At 44.3% G+C, this 20,615-nt stretch overlaps 1 pseudogene; it reads right to left on the reverse strand.

The window, feature by feature from the left end:
• Positions 1–476: 476 nt before the first annotated feature.
• The window catches only part of LOC119169661 (cell adhesion molecule Dscam2-like), a 270,685-nt pseudogene continuing 250,546 nt past the window's right edge, over positions 477–20,615 (reverse strand).

A 20,615-nucleotide genomic window follows, 5' to 3' on the forward strand; every position in this document is an offset into this window, starting at 1 on the left:
CATTGTACAAGTTTCGCGAGCATGTGAAAGTTAGTTATGCATGTATGGTACCTTCAAACCATATTAAACAGGAAAAACTGGGCCGTGGGTTTGCTTGAGATGTCCATCAGAGTACCATGCATGATTTATGACAACGTTTCCCCAGTTACCTGAAATATTTTTAACGCAACATCTGCATAAACCGAAATCTTGTAGTTGAGTGTTTTGTACCTTTCACGTAGCGATGGCATCTAGGACTACACTAAGGTTCCTTACGACAAAGAGACGTGCTTTATGTAGTATGCGGAATAGTGCAATGCTATTTTTCTTCGGTAAACTGTTCATAGATTAGGCAATGGTATTTTAAGACAACTCGTAAATACTGAGCGAAAGTAGCGTACCTATAGGCCTCGTCAACGTATTCGCAAAATAACCCCTTGGATAAGTAGTGGAGTCTCATAGACAATTATCATACCCCTCACATCATCCTCATCACGTCAACACATCGTGGTGACTTTTCTTTCCAGTCAGGTCAAGTCGCACACAGCCATTTGAAGATCTTCATATTATTGTCTAATCATGGTCACCACAACGCAGTGCAAAATAAAATCAGCTCCACTGCTTTATAAAAGTTAGTGAAAACACGTTATATTTAAAGGAAGAGACACAAGATGGAGAAGTTTTTGCTTTAGTTTGACGAAAGAACATCCGTACCCAGCACGCTGTGCACGAACAAATGAACCTTAACCGTTCCTGCACGTCAGGGCGTTTTATAACAATCGGTGAACACTAAATGTGGAGGGCAATGACGCTCACATTTCATAAATTCACTCTGTTGGTAATATCTGATACAAGTATGGCTCCAGGCAGTAAGTGCTGTTCACGTCGGCAACAAGACACGTTAGAGCAGCCGACTACAGTAAAGATCTACGAACAGCATTTCTTACGTATTCACCATAATCGGAGCATTGTGTGCCAGACGTGACACACTTCTTCCCTAACAAAGTCGAGTTTTCGGATTACCTCCGTAATCCCGGTCGCAGGTAACCAGCTAATAAGTGCACTACGTTGCGCCACACGTAGCGTTTGTCATATCACAATAAGATCTGCGCTCAACGGGTCATTTCGGAGCGTCCTTGCTTGAACGTATGGACGACCCGCATGGCATATCGGAAATCCATGCTGTGTTGCAAGCACACTCAGATGACTAGTCGAGCTGTCTTCTCTTGAGAGCATTCCTCAAGTCATGAGTCATGTTCACTCACTACCGCACAAGTACCGCATAACACAAATGACTTCACATCTTTTTTTCTTCTTGAGTTTTGCCGTGGCACGTAGGTCAGAGACGCATTCGTCACACACTGACACACAGACACACCGTACACATACACACGAGCACGTATTTTCGGTTTTCCGCATATCCATCAGTGGGCGGCTAGGAGACGTCGAAGGAAAACCCTTGGTTTCAGGATCCTCGAAGAGACGGATTTGCAGAGTGGTCCTCGGTCCCGCGACAATCACGCAGGTTCCCACGCAGTCTGTACTGCCACGCCGAATTAGTTACTATTAGCACCGAAATCCCTGAAAAGAGAATATAATGAGAAGTAAGCGGGAGACAACGCGCGGTATTCGTGAATATGAAAGGCGTTGTGCATTGTTACGCTGGGCAAGCCTGCGTGCGTGAAGAAAACAATGAAATGCTTCGAAGCAATTATTGCATCAAAAAATTCAACTGATAAATATAAATCAGCGTCGAATATACTTGCATACAGCAAAAAAAAAAGGAGAAGGTTGCGTGATGACAGGCAGGCAGCGATATAATATGAAGACGTTTAAACAAAAGTGTGGTTTCTATAACATTTTTTTCTAGTTCCTTTCGCAAGTTATGGCTGAAATGGGTATGCCACGGTACACACCTTCATAGTAGTACGGAATGCAGCAGGTTACTTTTTAATGGTAAAGACACATACAAAATTGACTGGCCTCTATTCTGTTTACAGGATGCGGTGGCCCTCTTTTCCCACGTTGGCTGAGAGATATGAAGCAAGCTGAAATATTTATATTATATACAAGAAGTAAGTAAAAAAATGATCTCGGAGGGGTGTGATCAGTAAACTGTTCTGAACGAAGCGAAACTGAGGTGAAGTATATCATACTCAATAAAAAAATTTGGTATACCAAGGTATATCTCTGCTTTTCTCCAGGTCTTAAAACTCACACCTGAGCATCGTACAGGCACAAATGCTAAACCCAGAGGCATTGTGGTAGGTTGAACGCGGCTGACATATCTCGTTCGGATAGGAACTCACGCTTTTGCGTGAGCATTCACCTTTATATATAAAAAACCCTGACATTTTTTATTGTGTTCTCAAACACCATATAGCAGTGGTGCCTATTAACCAAGTAATATACCTGACGATTGATTGGTTGATTGATTTGATCGATATGTCTGGTTTAACGTCCCAAAACCACCATATGATAATGAGAGACGACGTAGTACAGGGATCCGAAAATTTCGAGCACCTGCGGTTTTTTAACGTGCACCCAAATCTGAGCACAACAGCATTTTGGCCTCCATCGAAAATGCAGCTGCCGTAGCTGGGCTTCCATCCCGCGAACTGCGGGTCAGCAGCCGTGTACCGTAGACACTAAACCACCGTGGCGAGGCAGCGATATAGCTGACAAGTTGTTTACTATCTCAAGTGATAAACCTTGAGTGATGGTTCATTCAATGCTACCCATGAAATATTGTCGCCAGTATGCCCACTGGTGCCAACTGAAATATATACTTCATGGGCAGCAAAAAAAATTATTGCAGTTTAGCTTTATCCCTGCCTTACAGAAGCGGGTTCACTTAGGGAAATTCACACTCAAATCAGGGTTGACCCTGTCCCACGTAACATCTACCCAGTACACAACGATGGTAGAAAAGTCGTGAAAGCTAAGGTCATACTTAAAAAAATTAACCAGCACAAACTAGAAGCCCTTTTTATCGATGTTGCCTGGTATCACAGTGGGGATAAGTTCGCTATTTCGGTCGCTGACGCGGAAGGTAGCCTGGTCAATGTAGCCTCTGTTTATACAAAAATCGCCCATGTGGCATAGAAAGTGGCAATCGCTTTGGTTTTTCACAGCGCAAAAGTTCCCGCTGTTGTCTTCTCGGACTCACGTACGGTAGTCAGATCTTTCACTAACGCCCTTGTGTCTGAATAGGTGAACAGTATTGTGGCGAAAGCACTTTAACAAACCCGGGAGTGGAGCGAAGGAGGGTGCCACCCAGCCCATCTAGATGGTTCAGTTAACCCGCTCGAATGTAACCCTAACGAGCAGGCTCACCGGATAGCGAGCGGTTTCACGTGCAGCGCTGTCGTGAATAGCCATGCTTGTAACGAGGTCGACATTTACAAAGACCCGATGTCTGCTATTCATGAAATTGTTTCGTGCTTTTATCTGCCCAGAAAAATATTTTCAGACCCCACCCCGATTTGGCCAAGCCTCAGGCGAGCACTATAAGGCTACTTCAAATCCGTTCATATTCTACTCCTCGATCCCTTAACAGGATAGACAGCGATCACTCGCAGTCGTGCCCCAAATGTGGCCACGACTTTTAATCACATGCTCTGACTTCAATCACATGCTCTGGCTGTACCCAGCCTTGAAAGCCTCTCCGCCCATCTCGAAGGAGCAATAGGATGCATCCCTGAAGAGCAGCAGCCTTCATGCACAACTCCAGGCCATCCAGAGGTCCCACAACATCGCGACGGAACTCCGACTTCCGGTCCAATAGTGGGCGGAGCCACCGACTTGCTATGGCGGGAGGCTTCCCTAAATAGCTGTCCCTCAGGACCAAAATAACGTTCTTGTCATGTCGTGTCATTGCAGATGAGCTTGCGCTCGTATACCTTTTGCGCCCTAACATTGCCGTGTCCATGTGCGTCGTCACAAATACCTACACTAACGTTTCTTGGAATCCGGTGTATTGCTTCAAATCAAGCGTAAACTGTCTACTGTACCTTGAATTACTCAACCGTTTACAGAAATCATTGCGCAATAATTATGCAGTAGTGTAAAATAACGATCCACTAATGTGTCACCACAAGCGCCGCGTTCTCATCTATAGTAGGAGTTAGGCAACATAATTTGAGCAGAATAAATGGGCCCATAAATAATATATGTTATTTAGCTTTTAGGCGCGTGATGCGTAGCCCTACACGGAGACACAAACTAATTACGTATGTACACTAAAAGTGTACCAATATGTCCGCATCGCCTGTTTTGAACCTCACCAATCTTGATTTATTTCAAGTTAACAATTACCTTCACAGAAATTTAGTCTTTTTTGTTATAAATATATTATGCCACTGCTAAAATCTATCGCAGGCGATACTTTCCTCCCTTATTTATTTTTTTTATTTCAGAATATATAACAAGCACGATATGTTGGTTAATATGGGGCAATCCGCATGGAACATGTCACAAAGTGATAGGGTTAAATGATTTGCATATGATTTACATAGTGCAGTATAGTGAGAGTGTTTGAACTGCTGCAGGAGAGAAGTGTTATTGAAAATGTAACTTGTACATACACAATCCAAACGACAAAAATAAGTGAAGAGAGCATATATCTTACAAATGAGCACTAATTTATGTTTGCGTATCCGAATGTTAGAAGTTAGAGAAGCTAATAAATGAATAGACTTATGTATGCGTATGTGCCCCGCCGCGGTGGTCTAGTGGCTAAGGTAATCGGCTGACGACCCGCAGGTCGCGGGTTCGAATCCCGGCTACGGCGGCTGCATTTCCGATGGAGGCGGAAATGTTGTAGGCCCGTGTGCTCAGATTTGGGTGCACGTTAAAAAACCCCAGGTGGTCGAAATTTCCGGAGCCCTCCACTACGGCGTCTCTCATATTCATATGGTGGTTTGGGGACGTTAAACCCCACACATAAATCAATCAATTATGTATGCGTATGTATGCATAGATATGCATACACGTATGTATGCGTATGTATACCACGTATGTATGCGTAATAGAGTGCACGCTTGGTTAGTACGGAAGTACTGAAACCTCCAGCTTTTCGTTTTATTTTTTGAAATAGTAAATAAATGAAGAAATTGTTGTCATGGTTAATTGGTGACAAGTATCTCTTACCACTTGACTGTTAGAAGCAAAGAATTTTAGAAAACAACAAAATAGCATATATGCTTATACAGTCCGGCATAAGTGAGTACAAAAGTTCTCATATGGGCAGAACAAAGACGTACCCAGCACCGTCACCTATAACTGTCCCTTCCTTGCCCTGAAGAAACGCGTGTGCCTTAGTCCAAGGAAAGCCCCTTCGCCGTGTGTTTCAAGCTGCTCATCGAGATAATTCAACACACTGAGCCGCATTGCTGCATTTTCTAAAGTGCGGGATAGGTGGCTCTATGAGGCTTGTGCCGTACATCCTCCAAACAGCGTCGCCGCCACAGTACGCACAAGATCACTGCAAAGACCAGTCTTCCAAACAGCTCCTGTTCTCCCTCTATGCGGCTTTTGAGGAAGCCAAATGGGCGTTGCACCTGTGCCAGACTTCTCTCGCCACCGAGCACTCGAACAAAGCATTCTGTGCCGTCTCTATATTACCGCTGTTTGGACAGTGGTCATTTGCAACGACTCTGAATTGTGACGACCTCTACGCTTCGGCAATGCTCTCCATCTTTGCAACCAGTCAAATCGGCGCACCTTGTGAGGTACACAATTCCAATGCCATTGTGTCCATTTGAGGGGCGAAGCTCCTTAAAGCGGCACCCGTTCGCCCCTCGTCGTAGTCGTAGCATGGTCATATTGCGTAACCAGTCTTACGCTTTGACCTGCAAGGTGGTGTCGGTGAGAGATTTCTCCTGTGCGTTGTTGAACAATAAAAACTTCGAAGCGTGTGCGTAAACTAAAAGCCGAATCCCCCTGTCTCTCATTCCCAATTAGCAGCCATTGGCATGTACATTGAGCACTATCTGACAAGAAAGGGCTGCTAGGTTAACTCGCTGGGCGTAACCTCCTTGGTTTTAGTAAGGTTCAGTGAGCGTTGAGCCGCAGTGCCAAGAATACAGTGAACTAGTATATACCATGAACTCGAGGTGGTTAAAGGTGGGAAGTAGACACGAAGCGCAAGCCGTAAAAAAGTGTGCGTGTGCCACCTCTCGTTTAGTCCTTGGAATGTCCGCTGGATGGTGGTGCTTATAAATGCGGAATATATGATGAAAAGATGCGAGATGGTGATACTGGGAGTGTTAACGAGATGGACAAACGGACACACAGACAAATGTATGGACGGACGCATGGATGGCTGCACGGATAGATGAACGCATGGACGGACGCACGGGCGGATGCATGGACGGACGCACGAACAGACGCACGAACAGACGCACGCATGGATGGACAGATGGATGCATAGAAGGTCATACAGACGGACGCATATATGATGAAAAGATGCGAGATGGTGGTACTTGGAGTGTTGACTATATGGACGAACGGACACACAGATGCACGGTCGGAGGCACGGATGGCTGCACGGACGGATGGATCATGGACGGACGCAAGGGCGGATGCATGGACGAACGCAGGGACGGACGCATGGATGGACGTGTGGACGCACAAACAGACGCACGCACGCACGGGCGGATGGATGCACAGACGGTCACACAGACGGACGCATGGACGGACGGAAGCAAGAAGGAATGGATGGACGCATGCTTCGCTCCACTCTCCATCATTCACCCTGTAGGTATGCTGCCATTTTTTTTTCACATGGCTCTTCTTCTTTCTCTTTCACTCAGTGTGCTACTTGTCGCCATTCCATTTATTTTTTTTTTCATGAATCATCTCCCAAGTTGCATGAACCTATTGATTCAACTGTTCTTTTCAAGTCACTAGCAACTCTTTCTGCTCGTGGTCCAACAAATGGAGTAGCCGGAATAGTTCATTTTAGCGTACTACTCCCCTACATGAAGAGCTTTAAGACGGGACGATCTCTGTCACCGAAAAGCTTCTGTGCTGTCTGTTTTGGAGCCAGTGCTCTCGTGAATGTTGATATGTCTGGGAGACCAAGGCCTCCATGGCGTGTAGGAAGCTGTAAAAATTTTATTTTAATGTTTGCTGTTTTTTTTCCGGACATAGGTTGCCGCAATGGAGGCAAGGCATCCTGTTACTCAGTGAGGTAGAAAGGTAATGAGGGGGGGGGGGTGGAAAAAATCACAGCATATTCACGGAGTAAATGATGATGAGCGGGGCAAAGCGTTCGTGCGTCCTTGCCTGCATGCGTCCGTCCGTCCGTCCATCTGTCTATCTGTATGTCTGTCTTTTATTCTGTTTGGTGACTAGGACCAGCCACCGCAGCCCTCCGCTCAACTTTGTCTATGCCTCACCAACAAAGCGAGAAGCACAAGCCGCCGCGGCGCTACGCCCCCACCAATGTGCACCGTTCATGCTCCACAAACAATCCGACACGTACGGCGACGTTCCAGGAGACTGAGACAGGCACTCGTTCTCCCCTCAACCAGGCACAGCCCGCGGAGCAGCCAATGGGAGAGTAGTGGTACAGTGCCATCTAGAATATCCTCACTCAACTGCAGCTTCCGTACTTCCATGAGACAGCACCACCTATTATACTATTCTAAAGATACTGCCCTCCTTTTTTTGGTCGCTTGCTTCTTCTGCCGGTTTCACCTGATGCGGGATAACGTTAGACTAAGAGGTGCTTCGCTCCTAAAAAGTTGTTAACAATTTAGAGTGCTCGGTATTCGACTATGAAAGAGCGTAAAGCCGTCCGTGGTCTTCACACTGTTGCGACTCGCACCGCCGCCGACACTGTTGCGTAGTGTGTCGAGGTCATGGGCCGCCAAGGTTGTTCAGTATAGCGTATCTCAGCTCTTGGCTGCTTCTGCGCAGAGCTGATAGACAAGCAGGCACGACGAGGGTGCGTTAAAGCAAGAATTAAGTACAGTATAGAATATAGGCGTTGCATATTCGGCACTGGGACCAACAACTTAGGAACTCGAAGAGCCGAGTTGCCTTCGGACACTCCAACGCTGTCGTCTTCTCTCTAACGCATACGTCAACTGCTTGCCGACACACCGCTTGGCTTTTTTGTAGCCCCGGGTGATTCCTTATGTCATCAAAGTCCAATCAGATGCGCCTGTGGCCGTGGTATTAGAATACTCCAGTTAGGGACCACCACTGGGTTGCACTCATAGACGAGTGATGTTGCCACGCATTGCGTAAGGCTCGCCGGACTGAATGGCACCGATTGCATCATCAAGCTGCTATTGATTGATTGATATGTGGGGTTTAACGTCCCAAAACCACCATTTGATTATGAGAGACGCCGTAGTGGAGGGCTCCGGAAATTTTGACCACCTGGGGTTCTTTAACGTGCACCCAAATCTGAGTACACGGGCCTACAAGCTGCTATTGGGCCCGTGGGTTTAGGGAGCTCGCCGTGCGTTGTGTAGGACACACCGGCGCCGCCAGGTTAGATGACGTCGTTGAGGTGATGGCGCCAAGCAGGCTCGCTCGCTGGCCTTGATACATATTGCCTTAGTAGAGGTAATGACGTTCGGTCAGGATTTCCAGGCGTAACACACATGATAAGGTCATATCGACAAATATTCAAGAACCAAGGGGCGAATGCTGCATTTCCACTGTGGCCGTGCAACATTCGTATACAGTGCACAAACTATCATGTGTTCAGAAAAAGTTGTTAACGTTTTAGAGTTGGTAGTACTACACGAAGGCAGAGCATAAAGCTATCCCGTGGGCCCCATCTATTGTCCAGCCTGCCACTGTCTATGCTGCTTTTACAAGCAGAAATCGCAAAGGTTTCTTTTAACAAGAAGCCTGAGTGCAAGTTCTGGTATATTGGTTGTTCTGATAGCATATCTACATATTACTTTGGTCGTACTTCGATAAAACATGTCAATGAAAAGTACTTTAACTCACTTAATATCCTTTAGACTACCAGCTTTGGTATTAGTATAATTTACCGAATGGTGTCGCGGAGCCTACGAAAACATCCATGTTGCCACACAGCAAACACGTTCGCATGTTAAAAGCATGCACAGCAACACGCAGTGTTCTTAGCGTCTAGAACGCTGCTGGCGCAGCGTTTATGGGTTGCTTCGATGGCAGCGTTCCTTTCTACGAAAAACCAGCATAGAGGCGCGCTACCATGCGCGCTACCCATTCTAGCTACGCAACGACGCGCTGCGGTGAAAACGGGCATGCAGTTTGCCGTAGCATAGTCGTTCATAGCGCTGTGCGGGAGTTTCGTTACCAATAGAAAAGTATCGATAGACTCTGGCTCTACAGTGCGCATGTGCAAAAAGCAAAGCAGTTGGTAAGGCTGAAAGGCACAGCTTCGCAATGCACAGGGTGTTTCAAGAATGTGTCCAATATTTTTTTTTAGAAATCACATAAAGGAGTTATCAGTGTGCTACTTGCAGCGTTGCCTTTCCTGTAGTAGAAAGCATCTTCAGATGCATACAAACAATAATTACGGCTCAAATTACAGAAGTTAACACTATCAACTTTTTAACCAGTGTTGACAGCCGGTCGAGTTAAAAGAACGAATTCAAGCCTTTTCTGCGAATAGTTCATAGCCACCTTGAAATTTTCGAAAAGCGACCACTGGTTATCGCTGTGGAGCTATGCAATGAGCATAATTTAGCTGGAGAAATCAAAACCGACACAACGAATAGTGCATCTGCCACTCATCTCGACAATACCCTCAATGACGTTATTGTTTTCCTCACCGTTAGCAACCATCAGTTTAGACACCTCGCTTCTTGGCCACTTATCGACGCTCGCTTATTCTTCTCCACCTATGCAAGGGAAAAAGTGTCGTCATTGAGGGCGTTGTCAAAGAGAATGGGGGATGCGCAGTTTGGTGCGTCGTTTTCAGTTTCACCAGCTAAATTGACCAGAAAAAATCACTCTGAAGTGATTACCTGCAGTGGCTGCCCGTCCAAAATTTCAAAGCGGCTGTTGATTATTCGTAGGAAGAACATTAATTCACCAATTGGACTCGATCGGCTATTTGCACTGGTTCACAATAGATTCGATTTTAGTAATCGCTGCAGTAATTATGTTTGTACCCACCTGAAGATGCCTTCTGCCACAGGAAGGCAACCCCGCAAATAGAACGCAGATACCTTCTTTCTGTAATTTTAAAGGATATTGGACACATTTCTCAAACCACCCTGTATATTGCGAAGCTGTGCAGAAAAAAATCGATATCTTGAAATGATGCGGCAGAGTGCGTTTTGCGGTGAGTGTGCATAACTTGAGTGCGTTTGGTGGGCGCTGAAACAGGTAATTATTTTTTTAATGTGTGAAGAGTGTTTGTGTACCTTTTTGAGCAGTGTGTTGTTTTTTAGTTAGATGCGAGATTCTTTGTCGAGACAATGAACAGGTAATGACTCCAGCCGGATGAAGTGTCGGTGAACGGCGTACTGAAATCCAAATTGAAATAAAGTCAATCGTATGCATTATCGACCACTGCAATACACACGTTTTGTACAATACATACCCCAGCGACAATGGTAATCATTGCCATCAAGTCGTAGAAGTCAATACAAGTAATGCAAAAAAAAATGATTTATGTTTATTTTTTGAGAAACTGATTGCATACTTTGCACCGTGAAAAGAGAGTTCAACGAAAGCTGTTTGTCGCTTATATAGTCATACGCCTGCAATGGTAACATAAACAAGAAACTTTCAGTGATAGTTTGATTTCAAATAAAAATGTGAAACCAAAGTCCCTACTTCTCAAGTATTGTCCGTTTATCCTCGTACATTAGGAAATCAAGACTAATGGGGCACTGCGCATATCAGATACTCACTGTCAAAATTTCGACCCGAGAAATTACAGATGGACGAAGAGAAACTGACTAAAGATATGCGATGCGACCAAAACCTTCCGATAAACATTTGTATGTACTTACGATTATTGTCCCACACAAGGTATTTGATTGAAGCGCGATCAATATTACATCATATTTTGAATGAGTATCATCTAAATTCTAATTTTCGCGAGCACCATAGATGGCTCCTGCGAACAGAGCACACCTCGTCGCTACCCAATGTTTTCATTGCGGTGGCTAGATAGGCAAGCGGGGGCATAGTTCTTGCTAAGGGATTGCCAGCAGCACGAAAAGGTAGCAGGAGAAGCCGAGATAAGAAAAAAAAAGAAACAGGAACAGGAAGGATGTTCGGCGTGGACTACCAGCATCGTTCCTAATCCTGGCCATCGCTTTTTCTGGTTCGAGCAATTACTATGAAACATTTTTTCCCTTAATTTCAAGGCACTACTTTTTCAAGACTACGATAGGTTTAAGTTTTTGTTTTGACTTTTTTGGTATTTTTTCCATGACAAAAAATTGCAGTATACTGTTTTTTTTTCTTGTATTGGTTTATTCTGTTCCATGTTTTCATTGCTTCCTCTCGTTTTATGTCTCACCACAATTCAAATCGTTAACCGCTGAACGAGTTGCACCTCAGGATACTGCGCAAGTAAACTTAACGGCATCGGGCCGATCACTACCTTTACAATTATATAACTAATATTTCCGTCTCAATCTTCCAAACTTAATGGAAAAAAAGCATGCTAAGATGCTTTTTCTTCTACGACCAAAGCAAAAACGCGCTTCTATCAATGATCTCTTTCACTCACCGGCGGCAAAGGCATATCGTAGAATTCCTCGACAATCTCTGCCCTCGTGTGCTGCCGCCTTCCCAAGGTGCCTTCGGTTACGTGCTGCCGCAACCGTCCCGACGAAGTGCCGTACGGGCACGGGGCATACAACTGCTCCTGCTGCAACTGCTGTTGCTGGTGCTGCTGATGGGGCAGTTCGCCGTTGCGCGCTGGTGTTGGTAGCGGCTCCTTTTGCTTGTCCCAGGTGGCCAGCGCGACCTCCTCGCATTTTGAAGCGGGTTTCAAGCGCGGTTCGGCTGCATAAAGAACAGTCGCTCAGTGACGCTAGGTAGACTAGACCATGGGATCTAACCTTAATCAAAATTCTATTACAACCGCTACATTAAGGTGTTGGAACCATAATTACAAGTTTATATTGACGCACTAACTATATTCGCGTTCTCTCTACATTGCAACGGTATGACTATTTAATAGCTAGCAACAAGAGGGAGAGATCAGCTACAAATAAAAGGTATGTGTATGAAGTATTATAAATCAAACAGTGTAGGCATAGAACCAAGACATGTAGCCTCCTGGCCATATACGAGCGCTCTTTGTTTCATAATGAGCACTAACATTGAATATACAAGTCCCCACTACATTCGGCTGAGATTCATTAAACATCTGTCACATAGGCATTGGCGCCGAAAAAAATCCCCGTAATGGCTTCACCAGACTCGCGTCGCAGCGTAAAGCAGCGTCCACGCCGCAGTGTCCGTACAGAAGATCCGCGCAGCAGCGTACAGTAATGTAATTCCACACAGGCACAAGCACATTCAGGCTCTTTTCGGTAACAAAGCCACAAGTGCCACAACAGAATAATAAATATAATAACTATAAGGGCAAATATTTAGGTGCATACATACATACATACATACATACATACATACATACATACATACATACATACATACATACATACATACATACATACATACATACATACATACATACATACATACATACATACATACATACATACATACATACATACATACATACATACATACATACATACACGGAAATATCTGTGTCGCAAGCTTTTTAGGCTGGCAGCATACCGAGACGGTGGAATGCGATCTTCGGAAAACACACCGTATATTTCTGAGGCGGCTGCATCGGTGCGCTCTCTTCTTCTCCTTCTTCCCAGCTCCACGCAGGCGGCTACAATGATGACGATCAGCACAACCGCCGAACACACGATGGAAGTTACCACGGCCAGTTTGCGGTGCATCTCTTGCTGAGACGCCGCACTCGTCGAAGTCTCAGACACACCTGCATCCAAATCAGGGCCACAAGTGATTTGCAGACCACGTACTCCAAACAGCAACGGGCACAATTTAAGCAAAATTGTCGACAATGTTTTGTTTTGTCCTCAGATTTATCGCCATTTCTTCGGAGCTAATTCAATCTGCCAATACGGTTGATTGGGCGAGTTGGTGATACATGCCTGTTTCGCAATAAGAGCGCGCTACTTAGACACGGACAGAAGGACAGGGACAAACGTTCATTCGATATTTGCAACGTTGTGCCCCGACTCTCTTGACGCCAAAAATGACATACAAGTATGAGCGTAACGTATCCTTCTCAGAAGAACAGTAAAGACTAAAAGAAATATTCAGGACGTGTAGGTGAGATTGATGGCCGCAGACATATGAAGACCGCCTCAAACAATGTAAAAAGGCTTCACTCAATCGCAAATACATTTTTCTTGTTTCTTTTTATTTTCGAAATACGTTTACTTATTTTCATAAACAATGAGTGAGCGAGGGACAGTACATAGTGGAACATGTGGACTTAGAGATGTAATGCAGTATAAATAATGAGTATTAACGCGATAGCGTGAAAGAGCTTGTTTCGCTGAAATTCCGGTGTCGGCGTCGTGGGTTGTGAGCGGAGAATCATCATCTTGTGCGTGAACAAAAATTAGAGAAAGATGCAAATAAAATAAGAACACTTCGGTCCGAGTGGGGATCGGTCCTAGGTTGTTTGCGTGGCAAGCCGGTGCTCTACCAGACAGCCACTCATCAGCTTGTGAATACAGCGAAAATAACTTCCTCTGTTTGGAAACGCAGTGAAAGTAACTTCGGCTTTACAAAGACACGCATCCTGTATACATGCTCCACAATGCAATATTAAATATTGAAGTAATAATGCAGGGTGCAAGCATTCATGGCGATCGGGCGACAGAACAGGTGATTATTGTAATGACTTCGTGGCTTCAAGCCGGTCACCCACTATGCAAGGCGCACACGTTGCTGCACTTATTCGATTAAGGCCACGTAGTGGATGCATAACGAGCTCGAAAAGCTTTCATGCACTAAGTCTTGGAAGTACGAACCAGGTACCGGATATCGCTGTCACGTTAAACATTTAGAGGTGAAGTTTAAAGGTTCCATAATTTTTTTTCTAGAGCTCTAAGATGTTCAATGTCTCATAATCTAGTGCATGAAAAACTGCCGTCAAGCTTGAAGCCGCACACGCCAGCTTGAGACATTCAAGGCGTTCATGTGGTCTATCTCTACAAACTCATGGATCTTCTACTCTGGTGCTATCTTAAAGCACAAGTAACCGTTGAAAATATTTTTCGTTTTTACAACACAGTAATCGAGTTCACTTATAGCATTTAAAAAAAGCTACCAGTTGGCATGATTGTACTACTACTACTACTACTACTACTACTACTACTACTACTACTACTAATAATAATAATAATAATATTATTATTATTATTATTATTATTATTATTATTATTATTATTATTATTATTATTATTATTATTATTATTATTATTATTATTATTATTATTATTATTATTATTTTTATTATTATTATTATTATTATTATTATTATTATTATTATTATTATTATTAGCACCCATATAGCCACATCCAAAGTTTTGGAAAGGGGGAAAATGCTCTTGCCTCGCCATAACACTCTCGGTGTCTACTACACGGGTGCTTAACGAAATTTCAAAATTCTGTGGTTTTAGTTGTTTAGCGAAATGCATTTCGATGATTGAACGACGCGCTACATTTAACGCACCTTTGCTGGCGGCTGGTGCCACGTGCATGTCATACAGGCGCTCGGTGTAGCCCGCTGAGTTGGCCGCACCGAGGAGGAGTTTGTAGCGCCGTCCTCTCTCGAGGTTGTTCAGCGCCACGACGTGACCTTTGCTGCCCTCCTTGGACACGACGGTCCACTCGGCGTCGTCCAGAGCCCGGTACTTGACCACGTAGTGGCCGATAGGGCAGCCTCCGTCCCCGAAGGCTTCCAGGTCTAGAGGCACGTTCTCGCTATCCACCAGCAGCGGCTGTTGGTGTGCGGGTGCTACTGGTACTGTGCAGCGCGTATGAACATCGTTACATCGCCCGCTATTATTCGTTTACGATGCTGAGTCAGCTAACGTTCTGTAAGCAAACGACTTCTCCTGAATCGCTCCAGGCAAAATGGATGAGATATCATAAGTTTGTGATGCTCAGCGCCAGCTGTTCGTTTCTAGCCAAACTACATTTCCCGCAGTTTATGTATACTTTATGTATATGGCTCAGAAAAAGTGTTTGGCCTAATCGAAGATAGCGTGCTTCATTTAGAAAACCTTTTTTTTTGAGTTTGTAAGGCTATTTTACTGTAACGTATGGACGAGGTGACTTAATACAGCGTTGTGAGACGGTCGCTACACAAACGCTCTTTTTTATAAACACTATCACGCACAGCCGAGCACAAAATCACCGTGCCCCACTTTTAGAAGATCGTGATACAGCTGCTGAAGTGGCTAAACCTGCACAACATTATTTCGTACTAGCCCAATAACACGGCCATGCCCTCCACTCCTCCTCTATTCTGTTGTTCGTTGCACGAGTTTATTTAGTTCTTTTAAAGTCATGTATGATGTAGGCTGGCGTACAATTGAGTGAAGCTCAAGCCACTGTTTCTATAACGCCATTGTCGTACAAAAAGTGCTGCTTGACATTTAAAAACAGGCAGCGTTTGCATATGAATCATGACCAGCGGGAGTCAAGCAATAGTTATGAGTGATGAGGATCCGAACACTTACCGGAGCCTTTAGTGCTGGCTGTGATTATGGACGTCATTCGAGGTCTACTCTCACCAAGTGCTTCGACGTAGATTTCATAACGCGTCCCACAGCGCAGGTTGCTGAAAGTGTAGCTATTCGTTGTGCCTGCCACCTTGTATACTTCCCAGTCACTTATATTCGGTCGAATAAAGAGCTTGTAGCCTGCATGTGGAAAGACTAGAAGTTAACGCCTGTTGATGGTAACTTACCAGTCACTTGAATATAAAAGTCGATGAAACACCAAGTACCGCACAGTCAGTGAAGGAAATTAGCGGCATGTCGCTACCTGAACGCTAGCGAAGACCGAGCGAATAGATTTTTTTTCTTGTACATTACCCGTATGATTTATATTTAGGTCAAAAAGCAGGCTTTGTCGTCCTCAATATTTCAACCATCGGCCTCTCAATGACACATTGGCTGCAAATGGGCAATAACCAAGGAGTCTGCTCAAACAATATCCCAGGAAAATTAGCCTCTCCGCAGCCGAGGTCAACTTGAACAAATGAGGTGGCTTTGGCGGATACATGAACCCATTGGATATCCAGAATGATGGGACCTGGCAGTTGCTGCAAACGTTGAATCTTGCCATGACAGACGCGGGAAGCATTTGTTCTAGCATGGAAACCACGCATATTTCACGGCAAGAATGTCTCACGGATGCCACACATGCTACACACAGGGCAACGAGTGCACCCGTTCGCACCCGTCGCTGTAACGCGACACCATAGTGCAGATGCCTTGTCAGTCTCAACACTTCCACACCCGAGTACAAAGATGAAGAAACTGGTAGGGGGAAGTTCACTGCTAACCTCCTCTAGCAGTTGCGCCGGCACCTACCCGCTCGCTCGTCGCCCCAATTCACCGAGGCAAACGTCGTTGTAATTTACACTAATAGCAGTTCTGACCAAAATACTGTCCCTTGGTCCCTTGACCACAGCATTGTGAAAGAAAATGTCCGTGGTCATAGAGTGAGATGTACTCGTCCTCGCGTATATTTTCCGATACCGTGTTCTTAATTTAATTATTGCAGGTAAGTCTAGTAATCCTCTCTCTAGTACGCGTATATTTTCTCAGATTAACGGCATTGCTGCTCTTGGCTCGTATGTGCCTCATTCGCGACACTCCATCACTAATTTCATATTCATTCTCCGTCCTTGATTCGCCTGTAGGTGGCGTTGCTTTGCGCGGACATAATTTACGACACCTACTGCAGAGACAGGGTAGACATATAGATGCTAAATAAATTTTTACCGTGCCGCGGTCCGATGACGTCATGCCAAATGATGCGTAGTTCTGTTGATGACGTGTAGTTGACGGTCACGCGAAAAAGTGAAGCAATGTCTAGACAAGTAAAAAGAGAGAGCTGTATAAACAAGTGTGCCGGTAAAACATATACTTAAGCATACCAAACGGCATGAGTGGGTACACGACTGCAATGCATAAGGCCCTGTAAACAACTAATCTCCGAATACAAAAGATAGAAAACAGGAAATAAACATTATCTCAAAACTTTGAAGAAATAAGTCGGCATTAGAAATATTCGTTTATGCAATACGGTGATCTTCCACTTCTAGCTAGTGTAAACTAGCCAGTAGCATGAACTGCGGAAACGTGAATATGACAGGGGCAATTATAAAGGTTCTTTCTTGTAATCTACGTAACGATGTAGTGTGAGTCTGACCTACAAGATGCAAACACTACTGTTAACCAAGTCAGCATCTCTTGCTCTATTTTTATAGTATACTTACAACAGAATACCATAGATTAAACCACCTAAATGACTGGTGGTATACTCAATCATCCTAGGATAAAAAAATATTGGAGAGAAACAGCGCTAATGACGAAGCACCAGGCAAAAAAGGACGCATGCAAAAGCACCGACTTACAACAAATGTTTATTCATCTAATCATGCAATTATATACCTGCGCAGTTAAAACGAGAAGAATCAATAAAGACAGTCAAATAAATGAAATATAAGCATCATCATTAAAAAACATGCTCATTGCTCGTGCAGACAACTTGATAAAAGCACAATATCATTTTCTGATAGAGAAACAGCCATTAATCATGACTCTTGCACCAATGAACAATTACCTGATGTTGGAGTTTCTCCCACAGTCTCGTCAGACGTTGGCCCTGGTCCCTTTCCGTTGTACGCCTGAACGACTACCGTATACTTCGTACCAGGACGTAGATCCTTGATGTCGCATTCTTGGGTCTTGCCTGGGCGAGACTCAACTGTCTTGTAGACAAAAGATTCAGCGCGACCATCGGCTTCTGCTTTGTATCCAACATAGTAGCCAGCAATTTTACTGTCACCTGGTAGCATCTGCGATTGGACATCAAACTAGGTTTCAGGTGACGTACTTTTCCACGCAAAAATGAAAATTGCCAGTAGTAAGAGGTACCTAAAATTCAGCGGTTTATAGCCTATTCGGCACAAAGAAGCTTCTCTTGTCTTTATGTCGGACGGCGGCAGTTTGGCTTGAACAAATGTTTTAGAGACGGCTCACGTTAGTGAAGGCTAGAACAGACCATATGAACGCTGTGTAGAGGTGGTAGTGGATATTCCAACATAAGTCTGTAATCTATGAACCTACATGTAGCCATCTCATTTAGCTACACAATGAGCCACGAACTACTGCCTATTTTATATATGCCAGGTTAACAGGGGTCTTGAGGCAATGCTGTCGTGCATGAAAAAGCGAACTGAAAAAATGCTTTATAGAGACTGCCTTAGTGCACAACAGACGTGTTTGCCATTGTAGTACAACTTGAACTGTACATTTAAGATAATAAATGGGCCTGCCGGGTGAGACTAATACTTCAAATTTACAGCAGCACTCGCATTGCTGGCTCACTTCACAAGCACATTTATGATAAGCTCGCTCACCAACGCGTTATCGCTCTTTCTTTCTCTCTCTCTTTCTCTCTCGCACATACACAGACAAACTTAAAGGAACCCTCTAAGAGTTTTGGCAATTTTGTACAAACACATTGGACCAATAGACGAAGTCTCTGGGGTTATCTAGAGACTAATTTTAGCTCTCTGCGTAAACTGTATAAGTTATTACAACGCTTTAAAGCTGTGAAGGGTAGTAGATTGGTGCAGATTGTTGCAACTCGGTCAAACATATTTTCAACCGCCCATTCACAGAGCGAAATGTTCTTGCCGCTTGGCCGCTCTAAAGCACGTAAGCGGCCATTTCTGCTAATCTGACTGGCTGTGATGCGCTGTAGAATGCGCAAGATCGGCTGGTAGGGTGGCGGCGCCCCTCGGAGCAGATATGAAGCACTCCACGATCTTCGCCTTTTTAGCCAGACGGCATGCGTATTGCTGGACGCACTACGTGATGAACTTTGAGACGGCGACTTGTCGGCATGTGGTCTCGGAGGTATAGACTGGTAAAAGCTTAAACGATGAGTGCACTCGTGAGAACTCTGCGATCGTTAGCGATGGCAGCATGCCTCATGAGTTAAGGAGGCCAGGCAGAGGTGAAAAGGAGGGTATGTTATAAATTTCCGTAGCGTGCTTGGTACACGGCATGTCACTAAGTTTTTATTGCAAATACTTTGACGATGCTTTAGGTTTAGCCTAAACACTGAAAAATCTTCAAAAACAAGAAAATATTTGTCAAGATCCTCTTAAATGCTAGTGGTTTTCGCTGGAAAGGGTCATTTGACACACTTCAAGTTTGTGATGTGTTCAGAAGTCTCGTAACTCTATATTGCTTACGTTCAACATTTCCAGGTTCACACGGTCACAGAAGAATTTATGCACTGACCTTCCAAGTAACACGAAGGCTGGTTGCGTTGAGTGGAATGACCTTCAAGTCGACGGGCTTCGCTGATGGTGCTGAAGAGAACGAACAAGCAATGGTGGCTCATCATGCGGTTCGGTAAAGAGCACGGCTTCCTTTTTATGCTTGTGCCAAGAAAAAATCAGACGTAATGAAAAAAAAAGTACTACACAAAATATAAAGTCATACAGCCTCACATTATACAAGTAAGACATTAGGAGCAGATGAGACAAAACGAGTGCTGGTAAGACTCGACACACAACCTTTCTTATTCCATGCATGGCGATAGAAAAACGTCAATATTACCTACCGCATTAAGGGATTGGGATCTAAACTAATTTAGGAATCTCCAGATCATTGCACAAAGCTGAAGTGATAAATTGTACATGTGAAGTTTAGGTGCGACCCCTTCACTTGAACAAGGCACGTTTTACACTTTCTACTTACATGACATTGCCTGAAAAGAAGGAATCCCAAGATATGTACTGCAGCAAACCACAAAAAGCAAGGATAAAAAGATAAAATATAGCAGAAGCTCAAGTACCTTATAATGGAAAAATTGCATTGCTAGTAATGGGACATATTGTTTGCAATGGGACATATTGCAGAAAACGGCCATATTAGGACAGACGAAAGAAAATTGTTTCGATGCAAAACATGAACCACACCACAACAAATAGCCGAGATCTTATGAAAGTAATTTTCATTTTATTTGTAGGAAACCATCGGTTCACATACCTTCCGTGTCGGTGGTGAAAAACAGAGGCTCGCTCGGATTGCCAGTTCCAATACCGTTGACAGCGACTACTTCAACCCTGTAGGCAGAGTTCGGGCTCAGGCTGTCCAGTGTCATTTCCAGCTGTGTTCCAGGAATTGGAATCACGCGCGAAGTGCCATCTTCAAGCCCAAAAGGAAACAGAGAAAATATGCTTATACAGTTTCTAAGGATTAGCTATCAGGTTTATTTTCGTTGCTGCGCGCCTAGCGATTTTCAAGCCACAGCCATAATAAACGTGGTCTCAGAGATGG

The sequence above is a fragment of the Rhipicephalus microplus genome, chromosome 2 (assembly GCF_043290135.1).
Source record: "Rhipicephalus microplus isolate Deutch F79 chromosome 2, USDA_Rmic, whole genome shotgun sequence".
In the NCBI taxonomy this organism is placed as follows: Eukaryota; Metazoa; Arthropoda; class Arachnida; order Ixodida; family Ixodidae; genus Rhipicephalus; species Rhipicephalus microplus.